The sequence below is a fragment of the Xenopus laevis genome, chromosome 2L, assembly GCF_017654675.1.
Source record: "Xenopus laevis strain J_2021 chromosome 2L, Xenopus_laevis_v10.1, whole genome shotgun sequence".
Lineage (NCBI taxonomy): Eukaryota > Metazoa > Chordata > Amphibia > Anura > Pipidae > Xenopus > Xenopus laevis.
In genome coordinates, this window is record NC_054373.1 from 101,664,755 (window position 1) to 101,682,796 (window position 18,042).

The following is an 18,042-nucleotide window of genomic DNA, read 5'->3' on the forward strand; positions in this document are numbered from 1 at the left end:
CTATACCAACAGTTCACTTGGGGAGAGACTGCAATATCCCACAATGTCCTCTGTTGGTTATATTAAAGAATAACAGTGACTGCAATATCACACAGCACCCTCTGTTGGTTATATGAATGAATAACAGTGCGCCCTCTGTTGGTTATATGAATGAATAACAGTGCGCCCTCTGTTGGTTATATGAAAGAATAACAGTGACTGCAATATCGCACAGCACCCTCTGTTGATTATATGAAAGAATAACAGTGACTGCAATATCACACAGCGCCATCTGTTGGTTATATGAAAGAATAACAGTGACTGCAATATCACACAGTGCCCTCTGTTGGTTATATGAAAGATTAACAGTGACTACAATATCACACAGCGCCCTCTGTTGGTTATATGAAAGAATAACAGTGACTGCAATATCACACAGCGCCCTCTGTTGGTTATACGAAAGATTAACAGTGATGGCAATATCACACAGCACCATCTGCACATGGTAGTGGGACAGTGGGACAATGCACACAGTAATCCGTTTGGCAATTCTCTGTCACCATCAGCTTTGCAAAGAAGTCCGGTTGATCGCTGGGGGGTCGATTTGGCAGAATGTGCGCTGCTGGGAGACAGGGCTGTAGTTGTGTCTAGGCTTATACTAGAGTCAATAAGTTTTCCCAGTTTTCGTAGGTAAAATTAGGTACCTCGGCTTATACTCGGGTCGGCTTATACTCGAGTATATACGGTATGTTCAGTGCTTGTATTTAAAGTTATTAGGAGTCGGTACATTTTTGGTGACTCCACAGCTCTGCAGCCACTTAAAGCCCTTTACAGCCACACCATCAATTTTACATTGCTTAAGGCTGTGGCTGTAGGTACATCATGGACTGAAGGGCTCAGCTGCTCTCAGCCTGCATATTTTTGCAGGCTGAGAAGCGAATCCACTTCTGTGTCCCTTGTTCAATTGATTTGAATCCGACCCATCTAAGTGCGCACACATGCAGCGGAAAGGAAGCCTTAATATGCGAAAGGAGGCATCTCCGGGCTGACCTCCGTGTGCATACAAACAGATCAGATTCAATCAATTGAGCAGGTACTTGGAGCAGATCCTTTGTGTATTTTTGCAGGCTGATCCCAAAGGAACCCTTCAATCTACAAGCTTTATGGCAGGGATACTAGCTGTACTCTACTAATTAGATAAAGACATATGATAAGGCTAGTTAGACTTACTGCAATGCTTTCTGGCACTGACTGTGGCTAATTTAAGAGTTGGAGAATCGCTGCGGCACAGCAAACACTGGGACTATCAAAACAGATAGATAAATGAGATCTTAAACACAGAAAGAACACTATTAAAGCTTGTGATAAATAATACAATTTAAAGGAATCATACAATGTCAATATGTGATGACAAGAAAACACAACGGCAGATTAGCTCCTTTACTTAAAGTAAAGCACCCTAGTGGGTGAGTTTGTGATGCTTTTTACAATTCAATTATTCTTAACACTATGGCTGTATCTTAGAAATGGTTTTCCTCAGACCGTATACATTTTTCTATTCACTATAGAAAAGATTTGCTTTTTCTGTACACGTAATGTGTATTAGAACGTGTATTTTGTTTTTAAAACATTATTTTTTTGTCTCTTCAATCCATTTTAGTGGTGTTTGTATTGTTTTAACCACTGATTGCAGTGATGTGTACACACCACTGGGGGGCTTGTAGAATACAGGAATTCAAATGTGTTCTCATTTAGTGAATTAGTGAATGTGTAATGTGTTTTTATTGGCCATAACCCCTTTAGAATGATTGTACAGGGGTGTGCCCTTTAGCCTACGAGTAAGTGCCCCATCAGGCATGAAGACCTTAGACATTTATTATTTATTATGTCCAAATAAACAGATCTTTGTTTGGTTTTTAATAACTGCTTGATTTGCTTTGCGGTGTTCACACATGAACTTTTCATGCTACATACCCTGTGGTCTGCATTTTGTTTTCATTATAAAGATGTATATACAGTACCTACCAGCTGCAGTTGTAGGTCGGTGGTTAAGTAGCTGTAACTTTTCAGCTCTGTTGATAATAATTCAAGTAGATTATAATCACAGTTCACTTACAAAATATGATGTTTTGGTGTGTGTCCTGGTTTGCTTTACTAACTCACAAATGCAAATTAACATACCACTAACTGTGACCTGAAGGGCAGCTAATTTGTAGTACAGCTGTGCTTCTGAATTGCAGCAGTATAATCTAATCAGATATCACCTAGTACATCACATGTGGCATATTTACAAAAGCAAAATAAGACAGTGGTGTAAAATACATGACCATTTCAACACCATGCCACATAAAAACAGTATTTATAATTTAAAGTATTTAATGATAATTAAAATGTTTAAAGAAGCACTGCTTTTAACTCAACTTTGTCCTCTCTCTTAAAGGGGTTGTTCACCTTTGAGTTACCTTTTAGTAACGAAGGAAGTGTTACTAAGCGTTTAGTAGCGTGAAGGTAGAGGATCGATCACTGAGTAGTACGAAGAAAAGATTCACTGACACACAGGTACTGCTGGCAGGGTGAAAAACCCTTGCTTTAAATTTATTAATGCGGCATGCAACGTTTCGGGGAAAACCCCTTTATCAAGCATGATAAAGGGGTTGTCCCCGAAACATTGCATGCCGCATTAATAAATTTAAAGCAAGGGTTTTTCACCCTGCCAGCAGTACCTGTGTGCCAGTGAATCTTTTCTTCATACAGTTGTGGGGCCACCAAAACACTTTTACTGAGCACCAGGGATACTTTATTCTCGAGAGGGCCTGGGTGTGCGTTGGCAGCTTGGACTTTTTCCATAACGATCACTGAGTAGTGCCACGGGCCGGTGCAGCTTTCTGCTAACAGGAGCACTGAGCCAGGGTGTCAGTTAAGTCATAACAATCCTCGGGGGTGCCCTAAACATTTGGAACCCCCCTTGGAATGGAACTTTCATTCTCCTTTAAGGCAAGCTTTGCATCATGCCAAAATCATGAGTAAATTAAAGTACACACCTTTATACACTACACCACTTATAATATTTGTAATAGATTCTGCTGCTTATTTCAGAAATGGTGATTAAACGGTGTAAAATTTGGAGTACGCAACACTTAATTTACACTGACCTTTTGGTTTACACACCTTTATAAAAACTGTTCAGTTTTATCCATCTTTATATTGCCTTGTTATCACCTCGTTTTTTCGGCGACCAATCTCGACAAATGCCTTCCCTGACTCTGCGCCAGCTAAAATGAAAAAAACGCTGGCGCTAATTACACTCAGTGATTCGTTTTCCGAAGTCGGGCGACTTCAGAAAACGAACTGCCGCGTTTAGGGAGATTGGTCGCCGCAAAAAAGAGGCAATTAGTCGCCAGTCGACCAAATCTCCCCAAAACACCCTGTGTGGCCTGACCCTTAAAGCAGCCTGGGGGGGGGAGTCGCTGACTGTAAACTGTTCTAAATTGATGCATTTAGTTGATACATTTCTTGTCTTTGGCTCTGCTGAACAGAATCCCTGAGTTTCATAAAAGGCAGCTGTAATAATTGATACAATAGGTGCTAAGATTCCACAAATGCTGCTGCTGCTGAGAAATGTATCATCTAATGCAGCAAACTGTAACAGTTCTGAAACTGCACCTGGATTACTGAGCTGCCAGACCAGCGATAAGAATATCAAACTTGTTTAAACTGTTTTAAAAAGTGTTGAAAAATAAAATATGGGAAGCAATTGAAATAAATCTTCATTTAAAAAATAAAACTGAACAGCAAAAGTGTTTGGAAGGTGAATGACGCCTTTAGCCAGAGGGTAGTGCCAGACAAAACAATTGGGATGTACCATTCGAAGGCCGGTTGCTATGAGTTACTAGACTTGGAGCTAACAATGATTACACAGTGCAACCATGTGCAAGATTTCTTTTTTTTAAGAAAACGTCCTTTGTCCTGTAGCAGTTGGTAGTTATAACCCCTGTTCCAATTTAAGTAGTTAGAATAATAACAGCAACAAGAGGGCTATTTAACTCCTATGGTTAAGTTCCCCTCTTATACACAAAATGCATTTTGAGCTCTATATAGATCTTACATCTCTAGATAAACTTTGCTATTACGTTCAAACACATGTTTCTAAAGGCACAGTTTACATTGATGCTCCAACCAATGGGGTCTTTGCCCCATCCTCTTTATCACTGTTGTAAAAACCAAGGCTAAAGTGCTGTTGGGGAATCCAAGACAGGTAAGCAACAGAAATGTGCAGTCTCTAAAAAGAAAGCAGTTTGTGCAATGGTAAACGAACCTCTTAAAAACGTACAAAACGGATACATTTACAAACAAATATCCCTTACACTTCCATGCAGGTCCAGACTGAGAATTAAAATAGGCCCTGGCATTTCAGGTACACAGAGGCCCAATCAGCCAACATAGAGGCCCAAACAGCCCCCACCAGCCCACTAAATACTGACTTTCTATGGCACCTTGTAGCAGCCCCTCTGGCATTTGCCAGAACCCACAGATTGCCAGTCCGGGCCTGCTTCCATGCTGCTTTTCACCATGGTGAAGAAAAAAGCTGAGCGAAAATTCAAGCGCTGATGATGTCAGACCACGTGACAGTTTCCGATAATGAACGGTGACAGAGACAACGCTGAAACAGGAAGTGCAAATCCTCTGGCGTAAGCAAAGCATGATGTCCTAATATGTGTTCCATACTGGAGATCCCTGTAGAATGGAAGTTTGTTGTTCACAAGCGTTATATATATTCGAGTTCCTGATACTGTACTGGGTGCCCGCACCGTCCCAAACGACAGCTTTGTGAATTGCTGTAAATAGGGTTGCCACCGGTAAAACACCTGCCAAGTCCGGGGCCGGTATTACAAATTTACTGGCAATGTAGCAGCCGGTAAATTTCTAATACATCTAACAAATGCCTGCCCCCACTCTGGTGAAAACTCACCTGGCTTCTTGCGACTCGCGCGCTGTGGATCTGACCCCTTCTACGCCACGACCCGCCCCATCCAATCGCGCACCGTGGCTCTGCCCCTTAGACATCACGGCCCACCCTTTTGTTCCCGCCCCCTCCACCAGCCGGTAGAAATTTTTTTAAAAGATGGCAACCCTAGCTGTAAACACACGCTCCCACTCTCATAAAACCTCACCAAGCTCCAGACGGGCATTCCTGATGTGGCCTTGAATGCTCTCTCTTTTGTGCCTATTAGGATTTTTAACATCTTTGGTTTTATGAGCATTTTAGTGCTATTAGCCATAGTCCTACGCAGATGGAAACAATACAACCAATATAATGCAAGTCTAGAGCTGTCCTGTTTCGCATAGGAGTTGCCAAAAACTGCTAGTTGTCCTGAAATTTAGGACACTGTCTCAGTATCTATATGCAATTTGAGATGTTCTGCTTGTAAATATTTATCAAAAATATTGTCATGTTTGAATTGACAGCCCCTTGGACATTTTCCAGTGTTAGAAAATAAGCCTTTTTACTGTCTTCGTTCTGTCATACAAAGTTATGGAAAAAAGAGAGGATAAAACAAAAATTTGTTTTCATTTGAAATGTGTTAGTTTTTAGCACTAAAAGCTGAAGTGCCCCTATACTACTATAAAAATGCAGTGCAGTGTTGATAGGTGCCTTCTTGCTTCTCTTTGGATGGACTTACCACACAAAGGTCAGCTGGAACATGCACAGTTTAATATAGGCCTGAATCCTCCTTCAGCTGCACATGGTTCTGCATGCCCAGTTTCCCATCTGAAGAAGGTGCTTTTGTTAACGCGACATGAAGGGATGTCTTTGAGGGAGCTCATTAGCATGTAGATTCCCACAATCCACTGCGCCGAATAAGCTAGCATAGCCACACTTGGAAGAAGTCCATCCCACCAGGGGCCCCTTATCCTAGCCAGGGGCCCAACCAACTTTGTGCAGTGGCAGTATCATAGCCAATGAGGTGCAACTGAGGCGTGATTATTGCTGATTGAAAACTTTTCCCAATACCCCGCCGTGATGACTTGAAATATAGTCAGCATTGGCAATTTTTGACAGTCTCCCAGGAGACTGATGTGCTCAGTTAAAAGGCAGATCTTGGCTCGCTTACCTCCCTCTGTGCTGCGCTTGACGGTCAGGCCGTGCAATTCCACCCCATGCTGAGAAGGCGGCAAGCGACTGCATTCTCGCAGGCAATCCAAACTTTCCCGGAAATCCGCCCGCTGCTGCTCGGCTGACAAGGCGGCGGCTGCTACTGCGTTCTGCCCGGAAACCCAAACTTCCCAGCGGCCATCTGATGCTCAGCTGTGTCCAGAAAGATGTTCATACGCTGCTTGTCTGTCAGGCGTGGTGATTTTCCATGCCTTTTTCTGTTAGGACAAGCATTGAAGCCTTCGTGTCCCTTGAAATTCCTGGCCACTCTGGGCCATCTTCAAATCCAATCTTATCTAAAGGGCCAGCCTGTTCCTGGCAAGATGGGTTTCCCTTCCCGGCTTGCTTTCAAATGCGCCAAAGTTCAGACTAGTGTTTCCCAGGTGGAAAAGTTGCTTTGGTTAACGCGACGTCAAGGAATGTCTTTGAGGGAGCTCATTAGCATGTGGATTCCCACAATCCACTGCGCCGTCTAAACTAGCATAGCCACACTTGGGAGAAGTCCATCCCACCAGGGGCCCCTTATCCTAGCCAGGGGCCCAACCAGCTTTGCGCAGTGGCAGTGCCATAGCCAATGAGGTGCAACCGAGGTGTGATTATTGCTAATTGAAAACTTTTCCCAATACCCCGCCATGATGACTTGAAATATAGTCAGCATTGGCAATTTTTGACAGTCTCCCAGGAGACTGATGTGCTCGGTTAAAAGGCAGATCTTGGCTCACTTACCTCCCTCTATGCTGCGCTTGACGGTCAGGCTGTGCAAATCCACCCCATGCTGAGAAGGCGACAAGTGGCTACATTCTCGCCGGCAATCCAAACGTTCCCGGAATTCCGCCCGATGCCGCTCGGCTGACAAGGCGGCGGCTGCGTTGTGCCCGGAAATCCAAACTTCCCAGCGGCCATCTGATGCTCTGCCGTGTCCAGAAAGATGTTCATACGCTGCTTGTCTGTCAGGCGTGGTGATTTTCCATGCCTTTTTCTGTTAGGACAAGCATTGAAGCCTTCGTGTCCCTTGAAATTCCTGGCCACTCTGGGCCATCTTCAAATCCAATCTTATCTAAAGGGCCAGCCTATTCCTGGTAAACTGGGTTTCCCTTCCCGGTTTGCTTTCAAATGCGCCAAAGCTCAGACTAGTGTTTCCCAGCTGGAAAACGTGCTTTTGTTAACGCAACATGAAGGAATCTCTTTGAGGGAGCTCATTAGCATGTGGATTCCCACAATCCACTGCGCCGGTTTAGCTAGCATAGCTACACTTGGGAGAAGTCCATCCCACCAGGGGCCCCTTATCCTAGCAAGGGGCCCAACCAGCTTTGTGCAGTGGCAGTGTTATAGCCAATGAGATACAACAAGCAGCTGCGTTTTCTCTGGCAATCTAAATGTTCTTCAATTCTACCCAATGCTGCTCATCTGTCAAGGTGTCTGTGTTCTTCTTGGAAACCCAAACGAATTCTGGTTTGAGATTTGCACCACTTTACATATACCCTGCATTATTTACACACAGATAGTTCATATTATCTTATTTATTTCTACTTACATTACATACATTTGCAGATATTTGTATGCACGCACACAAGCCCTTTTCTAGTGAGCATACTTTTTACTACTTTCTGATTATGGTAATGCTTTTGCCTAATATGTTTTTAGCAAAGCTTTGATGTTTGGTTCTTTGTTTTAGAAAGACACATTTGCCCATTTTGTCGGGGTGTGGCCTGAATGCCGAGAGAGATGGCTGCTTGAATTAGCTGCAGACAGCCGACAAACCACCCATAAGATTCTCAAGCAGCAGACACGGACCAATCTCCGGAACGAGGAAGTGGACCAGCCCTGCATAGACCGGCTGGATGAGTGGCGGATTTGCAGATGAGCCAGAACCCATACGGCCACTATTGGGGACAGTAATGGTCTTACGAGGAAGGTCTAAACTTAGCAGCTATGCGGGATATCCTGTCTGAAATGACACCGCATTGGCACGCTGTTACACCTCATAGAAGGCATATGAAGCCTAGTACTGGGGATCTCCAGAAGTTGGCGTGGGAGCACTAATACCTTGCGAGATAAAGGAGCAGGAACTTTTACCACCCACTAAAGAAGGGCCCACGCAAGCTGAGGCCTAAGGCACCCAGGCCAGACACTCGCAGAACCTGTACTCCCCACAGCATCACCTTGATAAAAATTGTCGCAATAAGGTGGATATAAATAGAAGACATTATACAGATCCAGGTGAACTAAGCACCCTCACTAAGGTCTCACTAAGCTTATCAACAAGAGCAGAATCCCACCAGGCTTTTTAAAATTACCAGACACTTTTGATAATAAGAAAACACTATGATTCAATACAGGCCCGGTATCTTAGTCCCTGCAGATTGCTTCTCGGCCTTTTTGCGAAGATCTTGTATCGAAACCTCTGGGTGTTGGAAGACGTTTCTCCTTGGCCTAGCAGGCATTGGTGGCATTAACCATCTTAAGCCTCTTGCTGCTTTGGGGGAGAGACCATTCTTCTGACAATGGGCGGCTATCACCCTCACTCCAATGGAGTCCTTTGCGGCGAAGCTGGGAGTGTCCTGTCGAGATGGATTTGGAGGAGTGCTTGGTCCTGGGCTACGCTCAAGTTAAGCAATCAATACGAATTATTGTCCAGGAGGAGGTGAACCGCGAAAAGCAGCTTCTATACATCGCAGATATTATTTTGGAGGAGTTCAGAGAAGTACAGAGGAAGGAGATCCTTGTGATCCAGTATTACCCAAAAAGGGGTATATATGATGTTACTTTTGAGGGAGAGAAAGTTTATTTTAGATTCCTGAGAGTCCTGAGGATGATCGACTTCATGGATTTAGGGTTGTACCTCACTTTTCAGATGTGGAGATAGCACTGATTGTGAAGTCTTATTCACCATTTGTTCATTTGAGTGAAGTGGAACTCTTTCTACGGAAACACTGTAAGAAGGTACTGTTTGTGGGCAAAGTTTATAATGAGATCGGAGTGTGGGCTTGTAAATTCAAATTCAAAGTGACTTTTAAGGAGAATCTTTTACCCCTGCAAGATTTCATTTGGGGAATGTAAATTTTGATATTTTCTTTTCAGGGATGCCAAGTTTTTGTAAGAAATGCAGGAATTATGGACATGGTGCAGATTCTTGTAATATATGTACAAATTGTGGCAGTAATATGCATTTTTCCAAAGATTGTAATGAATCAAAGAAGTGTAACCTCTGCCTAGAGGTCGGACACTTATATGCTGCATGTCCTCAATGTAAAAAGACTTTTAAAAAGACTGCTACAGAGGAGGTTAATGAGGCTGCCTCAATGGGGATGGGGGAGGGGATGGGGAGGGGGAGGCTGCTGCAGCAGCTGTTTCAGTTGGAATAGTACCGGATTTAACCCCTTTCTTTTTTGGTGGGTTAGAGAGTTGTGAAAGTTCTGTCTAGGAAACAAATGAGATTGGTGAACCGGTGGGCAAGAAAAAAATAACTAAAAGGAAATCAAGTCAAGAGAAAACGGCAACAAAAGGAGATATTTATATGAATACTGGAAGGATAAAACTGACATTGAAATTAAAAGTTTTTTTGAATGTTGGACGGAAGAACAAAAAAGAGCTTTTAGAAAAAGAGTCGATGTGGACAGAATTTCAACAAAAGAAGTCAGAAAGAAAATTCTAGATTTTGTAAAAAAAATAGAAATAAAGAAGGGAATTTTTTTTATATGCAAATGATATGTAAATTAAGTCTGGGAATTTTTTTTTTGATATATCAAAATGAAATGTTGTATATGAAAACTGTTGTTTTTTTTCTTTGTTTTTTGGAAAAATATATATTTTATCTTTGCTTTTATGTAAAGCTGGTTCAATAAAATTTTTGTTGAAACCTTATCTTAGACCCTGCAGACCACTAGCAGAACTAACTGCCCAAATTGAGTCAAATAGGCTGGAGCCACAGAATATTCAGTGAGGCTTCAAAATGGCCAAGTACATATCAGGTCCGGGAATATTCCCTGAGAAATACACAATTTCCTACTACATCGTCATGACAGGCGGAAGACAGAAACAAGCAAACAACCCTACTGAGGGAACGTCTGATTTCTTCAAAAGCATGGCTGCGACTGCAAAAACTGCTAAACACTGTAATCCAACCATGGAACAAGTATCGGAATGTCCATGCACCAAAAAAGATATAAATGAACTTAAAACACTTCTCCTCGGCTTCAAGGATGAGATCCAAAATGAAATACGGAACACTTTTACAGAATTCAAATCTGAACTTACAAAACTGTATAATAGGGTTCAGCTACTAGAACAAGCTCAGGACTCTACTCAAGAAACCACATCCAACATGGAAACCCTGATCCAGGACCTCCAAACACAACTGACAGACCTCTAAGATGCCCTGGGGAATGGACCTGGAGAATCACACCAGAAGAAATAACTTACGCCTCCAGGATGTACCGGAAACAGTACATTCGGACATTTGGGAATTAAAGACAAATATCTTCTGTTAGACAGAGCACATAGAGCACTACGCGCAAGGCAGAGCTGGGCCAGACTGTTCCAGGCGCCCTAGGCAACCTGGCCGTTCGCGGCACCTGCTGAGCGTGCTCATGCACGAAACGGTGCTTTCACGCACATGAGGATTTGTGTACTGTTTCCGGTACATACTGGAGGTGTAAGTTATTTCTTCTGGTGGATGTTTGCATTGGATAGATGCAAACATGCTCACTATCACAGTCTTTCATGCAGAACAAACCACTAATTAAAACAATGTAAGGAGAAATACGACATACCGCACTCCCAATTTTTCCGATACCTAGAAATTATACATTACGTGGAAACTGAGATCAAAACCCAAAAAACCCAGACCATGACCTATTTTGAAACGATTTGCTTCAAATTCTCATACCCATCACATCTTATCTCACTGTTATACAGCTGACTTTCATTAGATACCACTGACATACATCAGCCCTACATGACAAAATGGGAAACAGACCTAGACCTCGAAATTTCAGAAAAGACCTGGTCATATATATGGGAATTGGCCAAAAAACATCAAAAACACCAGCGAAAGAGCATATAAAATCATATGCCGATGATGCTACATGCCTACCTGCATCAGTAGACTTAGCGGTAATCCGGAACATGCCATCTACTTTAGAGGATGCGGGGAACAAGTGTCCTTCCTACACACTTGTTGGTCCTGCACAGTTGTCTGAACCAAGAACATTTTAAGCATAAAGCAAATTTATACTTGTAGAATCACTCATCAAGATATAAACGTGGCCCAGGTGCTCTAGCCCCAGGCCCTCAGCTCAGGGGATCGGACAATCCATATACAAAGCGTTGGTGCAGGGCACACTGGTAAACTCACGTATTGATCAGACCAAAGGTAGTAGATAAAAAATGGAAACTTTATTTATATAATCATCTCTCGCCTGACACTTAATCATAGGCTTGAGCATTTACAGATATGACCATACTGATCCATGTCTGTAAATGCTCAAGCCTATGATTAAGTGGCCTAGTGACACGAAACATGTCAGACGAGAGATGATTATATAATCATATATAATTTTTATCTACTTCCTTTGGTCTGATCAATACGTGAGTTTACCAGTGTGCCCTGCATGAACATTTACGCTTTGTATATGGTCCTGCACAGTTGCCCAGGAATCCTGGAAGATGATAGCAACTCTGCTCTCTGAGGTTCTACACTGTACTATTCAGACGAGCCCTCATACATTTCTCTTTGAAAATGTTCTCGTGAAAATTAGAGCCATAAGCTCCACGTAATCCTGTAAACTAGCGACACATATCTTGACAGCAGCAAGATCTCTTTTAGCAGCAAATTGGAAAAGACCACAAATCCCAGATCGAGAAGCACTGGTAACAAAAGGTGAATTGGACCATAGCAATGGAATCTATCAGAGACAAAATCCTGGATAGGAGCTACAAGGGGGAGCTGGAGTGGTATCCGTGGACCCAGTACCAGAATCCAATCTGGGACCATCACCAACACTCGAGCAAGCACTTAAATAACACGGTAGATAAGATGCCTCTCGATAAAAACACAATGAATCTGGAATAAGCCATGAAACGCGTAGAGCTGGCAGCCCTCAATATCTTTGGGCATGCTGTCTTTGGATTTTAATCACAATTAATACATTTCTACTTTTATAACAAATGGATGCTGGCTTCCTTGGTGATCCGTGTTTCCGAAGTGTTGGCATGAAAATCAGCTGTGTGGGATCGCGGGTTTATGTGCAACACATCGGAGCTCTGCAGGGTCGGTAAGTGCTCCCACTATCGTGTATTTCAGGACACGTTTATAAAAAATTATAACTTTAGTATAGAATTGCAACTTAGTAGTTTGGAGTACAGAGATATATTTATCCATTTTGGATTCGTCCGAATCTGTTCTTTCCAATAATGTTTCGTTTTCTATGGTAAACTGTTAGTGGAATGTTTGGCCTTGCAATCAGAACTATGCTGTTTTGTGGAGCAGTGTACTGCTTGGAGTTTTGACCTATACAAGTGAGAAATATCCATAAAACTATATATATTTGGTATTGGCAGATTCTGCACATTCTGGAGACATGGAACTTTCCAAATCTGCTGTTCTCTCATGCATAAAATAAATTATGTTTCTGATATAGATGTTTGTATTATGGGGAACATTCTTTTTTTTCATTTGTTAGACACTTAGAAGCCTGTATCTCCTAAAAGAAGTAGAATTGCACCAAAATATTGGCATGTTAGCACATTTTGAAAGCTTAGGTTTTCCTGAAAAAAAAAACATATATTGTTTTCCTGGATTAACTAAAACACCCCCCAGGAAAGGTCCCTAAAGTGAAAGAGTGCAAAATGTTCAAAAATGGTCTGGCAATAAAAGTACCAAATCTGCTGGCAGAGAATTGGTTAAAAACTCAACCTTTGTTTGCAGAACAGCACCAGACTGTGAATGTTTTTGTTTAAAAAGCCTTTATTTCAGCTAAGGGCATCACAGCAACGTTTCAGGCCATACGGCCTTTTATCAAGCCGGTTGTCGTGAGATCAGTGGAAAGTGGCCACTGAGGAACGTGCACCAATTCTCTAAAGGAGAGATAATCGATGTGCTGACTGCTTTTCCAAGATTTGGTTAAAAACTCAACCAGATAAATTCAAAGTTTAATAAATGGGCCCCTTAAAGTGATAGTGACACCTCTAGTTTTGTGCTTAGATCTCTACTTTCATGGCAATAATAACTATTAATCACAAAATTACTAATGTAAACCCACAAATTAGATTTTTCCTGCACTAACAATTTACTCCATCTCTGGGGGGTTAAAAAGTTAATCTTGCAAGCAGTCCTGGCACAGATCATGGCAAGGGCCACACATAATCAAACAAGGCAGAATAAATTAAAAGCACCATTAAAAAAAATTGCATCACAGAGCGGTGCAGAAGAGGCGTTTTGCAGTATGGTGGAGGAGGGTTTTTATTGTATAGTCACATACCTGAACATGAAAGGAAGCAGCAGCACTATGATAAGGAGGCTGTAAACCCTGACCCTGTGTGGCCACTTAGTGTAAGCCATAGAAAAAGTGGACAACACCATTTAAATATGCCGGATTCTATCCGGCTCTAATTGACAAGCCCCAAGGGACCATAAGAATGCGTTGGAGTCCAGCACTCTCTTAAAGGAGAAGTGACCAATGTCCAATTTACATAGAAAGAGGTCACATTGAGGTAAATGGTCTAAAGGACATATAGGCATATTTTCATGAAGATTTCAATTATGCTAAAACCTGAGAAGTGTCACTATCCCTTTAAAGTACTTTAAAGGAACAGTAACACTAAAAAATAAAAGTATTTTAAATGAATGACAATATTTTCATTATTTTAAAATGCTTTCCTGTTTTGGTGTTACTGTTCCTTTAAAGTACAGTCACAGTTGCTAATCAGTAGAAGACTTTTCTGGAAAAATCAGAATTGTGTGGCATGCACTTTTATTTTTGGATTTTTGATTCATTCCTTGAGCAGGAGGACAAATGATAAAATCATCCTAATTTTGGCCAAGCACTTAGGTAGCCATGCCTCCCAACTGTCCTGTTTTCTGCAGGACAGTCCCGCTTTTGACAGCTTAGTCCACAGTCCCGGGTTTCTTACTGAAATGTCCCCACTTTCTCTTTGATCTCCTGCACTGATTCGGGAAAAAGATACAAAGTTTCTGAAACTTAATTGAAATAAGTGAACCATGAACAGCTAGCAGCTGCACTTGGATATTTTTGTAACAATTAAAGATAAGCAAAGAAACAATCATAAATATTTAAGATAAGCAAGTCTCTTGGGATGACTGGGACTAGAAGCTTAAAGGGCAATTCACTTTCATTAGAAAAATTATTATAACACATAAAACATAGCATTAATCTCCCAGAAATGTGTTCAAACTTTCATAACCTTGCCTCATGCACTGGTCTCTCTGCCTCTGCGGGGGTCTGCTGCTGAGCCTCTGGCTTGTCCCTGACTGTGGGCTTTCGGCGCTGCATTTCAGCTACACATTCGCAAGAGGATAAATAAAAAGAATGCTTAACAAGGTTTGGAAACAAAGGACAAAGCCTAACTAATACATGCAAACAACATTCTGGATTCACCAGTGATCCCAAATCAAGAGAAAAAAATGCTAGAGGGACAGCATTTGCCATTAATTAACGTGATCTGCTCCAATCTTGAAAATGAAGCATAAAAGCAGTTCATGTAATCTATTTGAGTGTCAAGTGGTGCAAGACGGTACCAGTAAGTAATGTGGAAGCCAAACGACTCTTGCTTTTGATGTTCAAGAAATGATTTCTCTGTCAAACTGTTTTATGTTGAGGCCAAATTCTAACACAGCTCTACTGGCATGCCATTTTGTCTGAAAACATCTTTTTATGACATCTGTGTAGCGCTGTTGTGCCTAAAGGCTCAAGCAATGTTAATTAAGTATAAGAGACGTTTCTAACTGAGACCATTTTGTAGAACATTTAGCCACAAATAAAATTACCTCTCCTATCTGTGTTCAATTATTCACCTGGCAGCCCTCCACAGACCTCTTCACCAACAACTTCTAGAAGGAAGTGCTCATAGGGCTTGAGGCGGAGATCAGGTGGTGGCCCTCCATCCACCTTTTGAATCTTTTTTGCTGTGAATGCATTTCTTCAAGTTGCTGAAGCGCTTGTACAGCATGTCTCTGTCACAGCATACACAGCCCCCCTCAAACAAGTCCTGAGTCCCCCCTTTCCACCCATAAATCCTCCTACTCTTCCCTACCCCTCTTGGCCATGTTGGTTTTTTGAAACCTTTGATTCGACGCGATTTTGTTGCAATGTTTTTTCACAGAAGAATTATTGATAAATTAATTAAATTCATGGATGGGGGTTATGTCAACTTTGTTTTAATAAAAAAAATTAGATAAATTAAAGTTTTATTATATACCCCCACCTTACAGCAAAATCAATAAACTCCTTCCTAGATACATTCTGATCTGTATATCAAGTATAGGAAAAGCACCTATGTGGAAGGACCCCAAGGTATGCAATTGTAATGCTACAACTTGAGTACCACTAAACCCAACCATAAAGGTGTCCGATTGCGCTCCCTAGTTGAGAAGTTGAGAAAAAATGGAAATACACATGGAAATCAATTCACTTATGAAAATTCAACTTCAAATGACTAAAACCTTAATTACAGATGCAAGAGAATCAACCAGTTAGAATGCTGATTCCCAGCTCTATGTCAGCCATCTTGTTCTTATCTTACATACAGAGATTATTGTGTCTTTTTTTTCTAATTTAATTATATTACACTGGAATCAAAAATGGGGATAAAGGACAGACTTGGTTAGTGCTGGGGAATTGTGCTTAATGCTTCCAACTCCTAATGCAGGAACAAAGAACATTGAGCCAGATTTACACAGGTCAGGTGGGATTCTCAATGGAGGATTATTTTGCATTTTAATGTAGCTGCAGGCTCTGGAGAGCTGGATGAAGTTTTATTCAGCAATATTTCTATAAGAATATAACCGTGATGTTGTTGGACTACAGCCCCAGCATACCTTAACCCTAATAATATGTTAAAGTATTCTGGTATTTGGAGTTCAGCAACAAAGTGTAAAGTGTGATTGAGCAGTGCAGTGTAGTGCAGCAGGGTTAAGTGTCAATTTAAACAAGGAAGAAAGTTAAAATCACAGAGGGATGCCACATGTTAGGCACCCCCCAGTGATTCTAATCACTTAACTGATACCCTGAGTGCACCTGTTACCAGAAAACTGCACTAGCCTGGGGTATTTCTTTGCAAGCACCACCAATTGATCCAGTAACGTAACTAGAGGGGGGCGGGCCCTGGAGCAGGACGCGCAGCCGGGCCCCCCGCCCCCCTCTGGGTGGCATGCCGCCCCTGAATTTCTGCCGCCCTAGGCCCGGGCCTATGTGACCTTGCCACAAATCCAGGCCTGAGGATTACACCAAGGTGCTCGCACAGAAGTACCCCAGGCTGGTGCCAATATGAGCACAGACCCAGGTAAGTGATTGCAATAACTAGGGGGTTCCTAACATTTGACCCCCCCAATACTGCACGTCAACCTGGGCACATATGTTACCTTGGGGGACCATTTTTATCAGACCAATCCTGTTGTTAACGTATTCTTCTCAATCTCTCCAAACTAAAATACCCCCTCTCACGAGGTGCATGGTACATTGGTAGTGTAACTTTAATATAATAATAAAAAAAATATATGATATCCATCTATTTGGCCTGTGGGCTAGAGGACAACATTATGCAGTCCATCGGTGTCTCCATATAACCAGATCATCCTGCCCCCTCACACTCAAGGGTTCAGCTGTGCATAAACTAAAAGGCGGACTGTTCTACCTGTTTGCCGCAGAATGCAGGCAAGCATCACTACCTTCTGTCTATGCACTGGGTAGATTACTCACCCACAGTGCCAACCCCACTCACACACCTCTGTGAAGGTACAGGTTGTTAGACACCTGAATTTAGGATCTATGCCATCCACTAGGTAGTTCTCATTAACAGGTTCCCTCTTGCTCTCATTTGGGTCAAGCCTTCTGCTGAATTTTAGGGAAGGTTTTTAGGAATTATAGATCTAGAAAGAGAATAAGAATGTATTTAGACTTAATTTATAGATGTTTAAAAATAGTCACATGAAACATAACTTCCAGTAGCTGCTTCTGATATTCCTATGCCTAGAACTTAGGAACCCCATCTGCTTTAAGGACTTTGCCACAGAGAAGGGCTTAAAGAACATATAACCCCCCCCACACACACACATACACAAATATTTAATCAGTGAGCAGACTCTTTGAAATCCTTAAATACCTGCCACAGAGGTTAGTAGTAAGGCTGCAGCATTCACTTCAGGGCCGGGCCACGCTGGCCAGTCGCCCCAGGCAACCCAGCCAGCTGTGGCGCTCCTTCCACCGCGTGCGCAGGAAGTACGCGCATGCGCGCTGATTGACCCGTCACCCCCTTCCGGTATGCTCTCCTCCTCCCCTCCTGTACGCGCACGCATGCGCATGCACACAAACAGCACGCAGGACTGCAGAGGAGAGGAGCGCACTCAGCCGGACTAGGGGTAGGAAGCGGAGAAAGGTACGTGCCTGGCGCCCTCCAAGCTTTGCGCCCTAGGCACGTGCCTACTCTGCCTACCCCTAGTTCCGGCCCTGATTCACTTAATCACTTAGGATTGCTTCTCCTCCTCTAACCCACTTGGCCCCCTCCCTCAGGAATTTACTTTGGCCATTGGCTACTAAGCATGTTTCTTCTTAGTTGAGTTTACTAAACACACCCTCCAGTCTAGCAGCCAATGAAGAGATGGCATTGCTGGTGTAATTGCTCAAACAGGACATTATTAAATTAGAGAGTGTACAGAGAAGGGCAACTAAGCT

General features: G+C 42.4%; 2 non-coding genes across 2 annotated transcripts; both read left to right on the forward strand.

Moving 5' to 3' along the window:
- Positions 1-5,911: 5,911 nt before the first annotated feature.
- On the forward strand, positions 5,912-6,052 carry LOC121400199. Its single transcript, XR_005965611.1, has one exon. It is a non-coding gene; the product is annotated as a U4 spliceosomal RNA (small nuclear RNA).
- A 626-nt stretch (positions 6,053-6,678) lies between these two features.
- LOC121400213 lies at positions 6,679-6,819 on the forward strand. Its single transcript, XR_005965624.1, has one exon. It is a non-coding gene; the product is annotated as a U4 spliceosomal RNA (small nuclear RNA).
- The last annotated feature ends 11,223 nt before the right edge of the window (positions 6,820-18,042 follow it).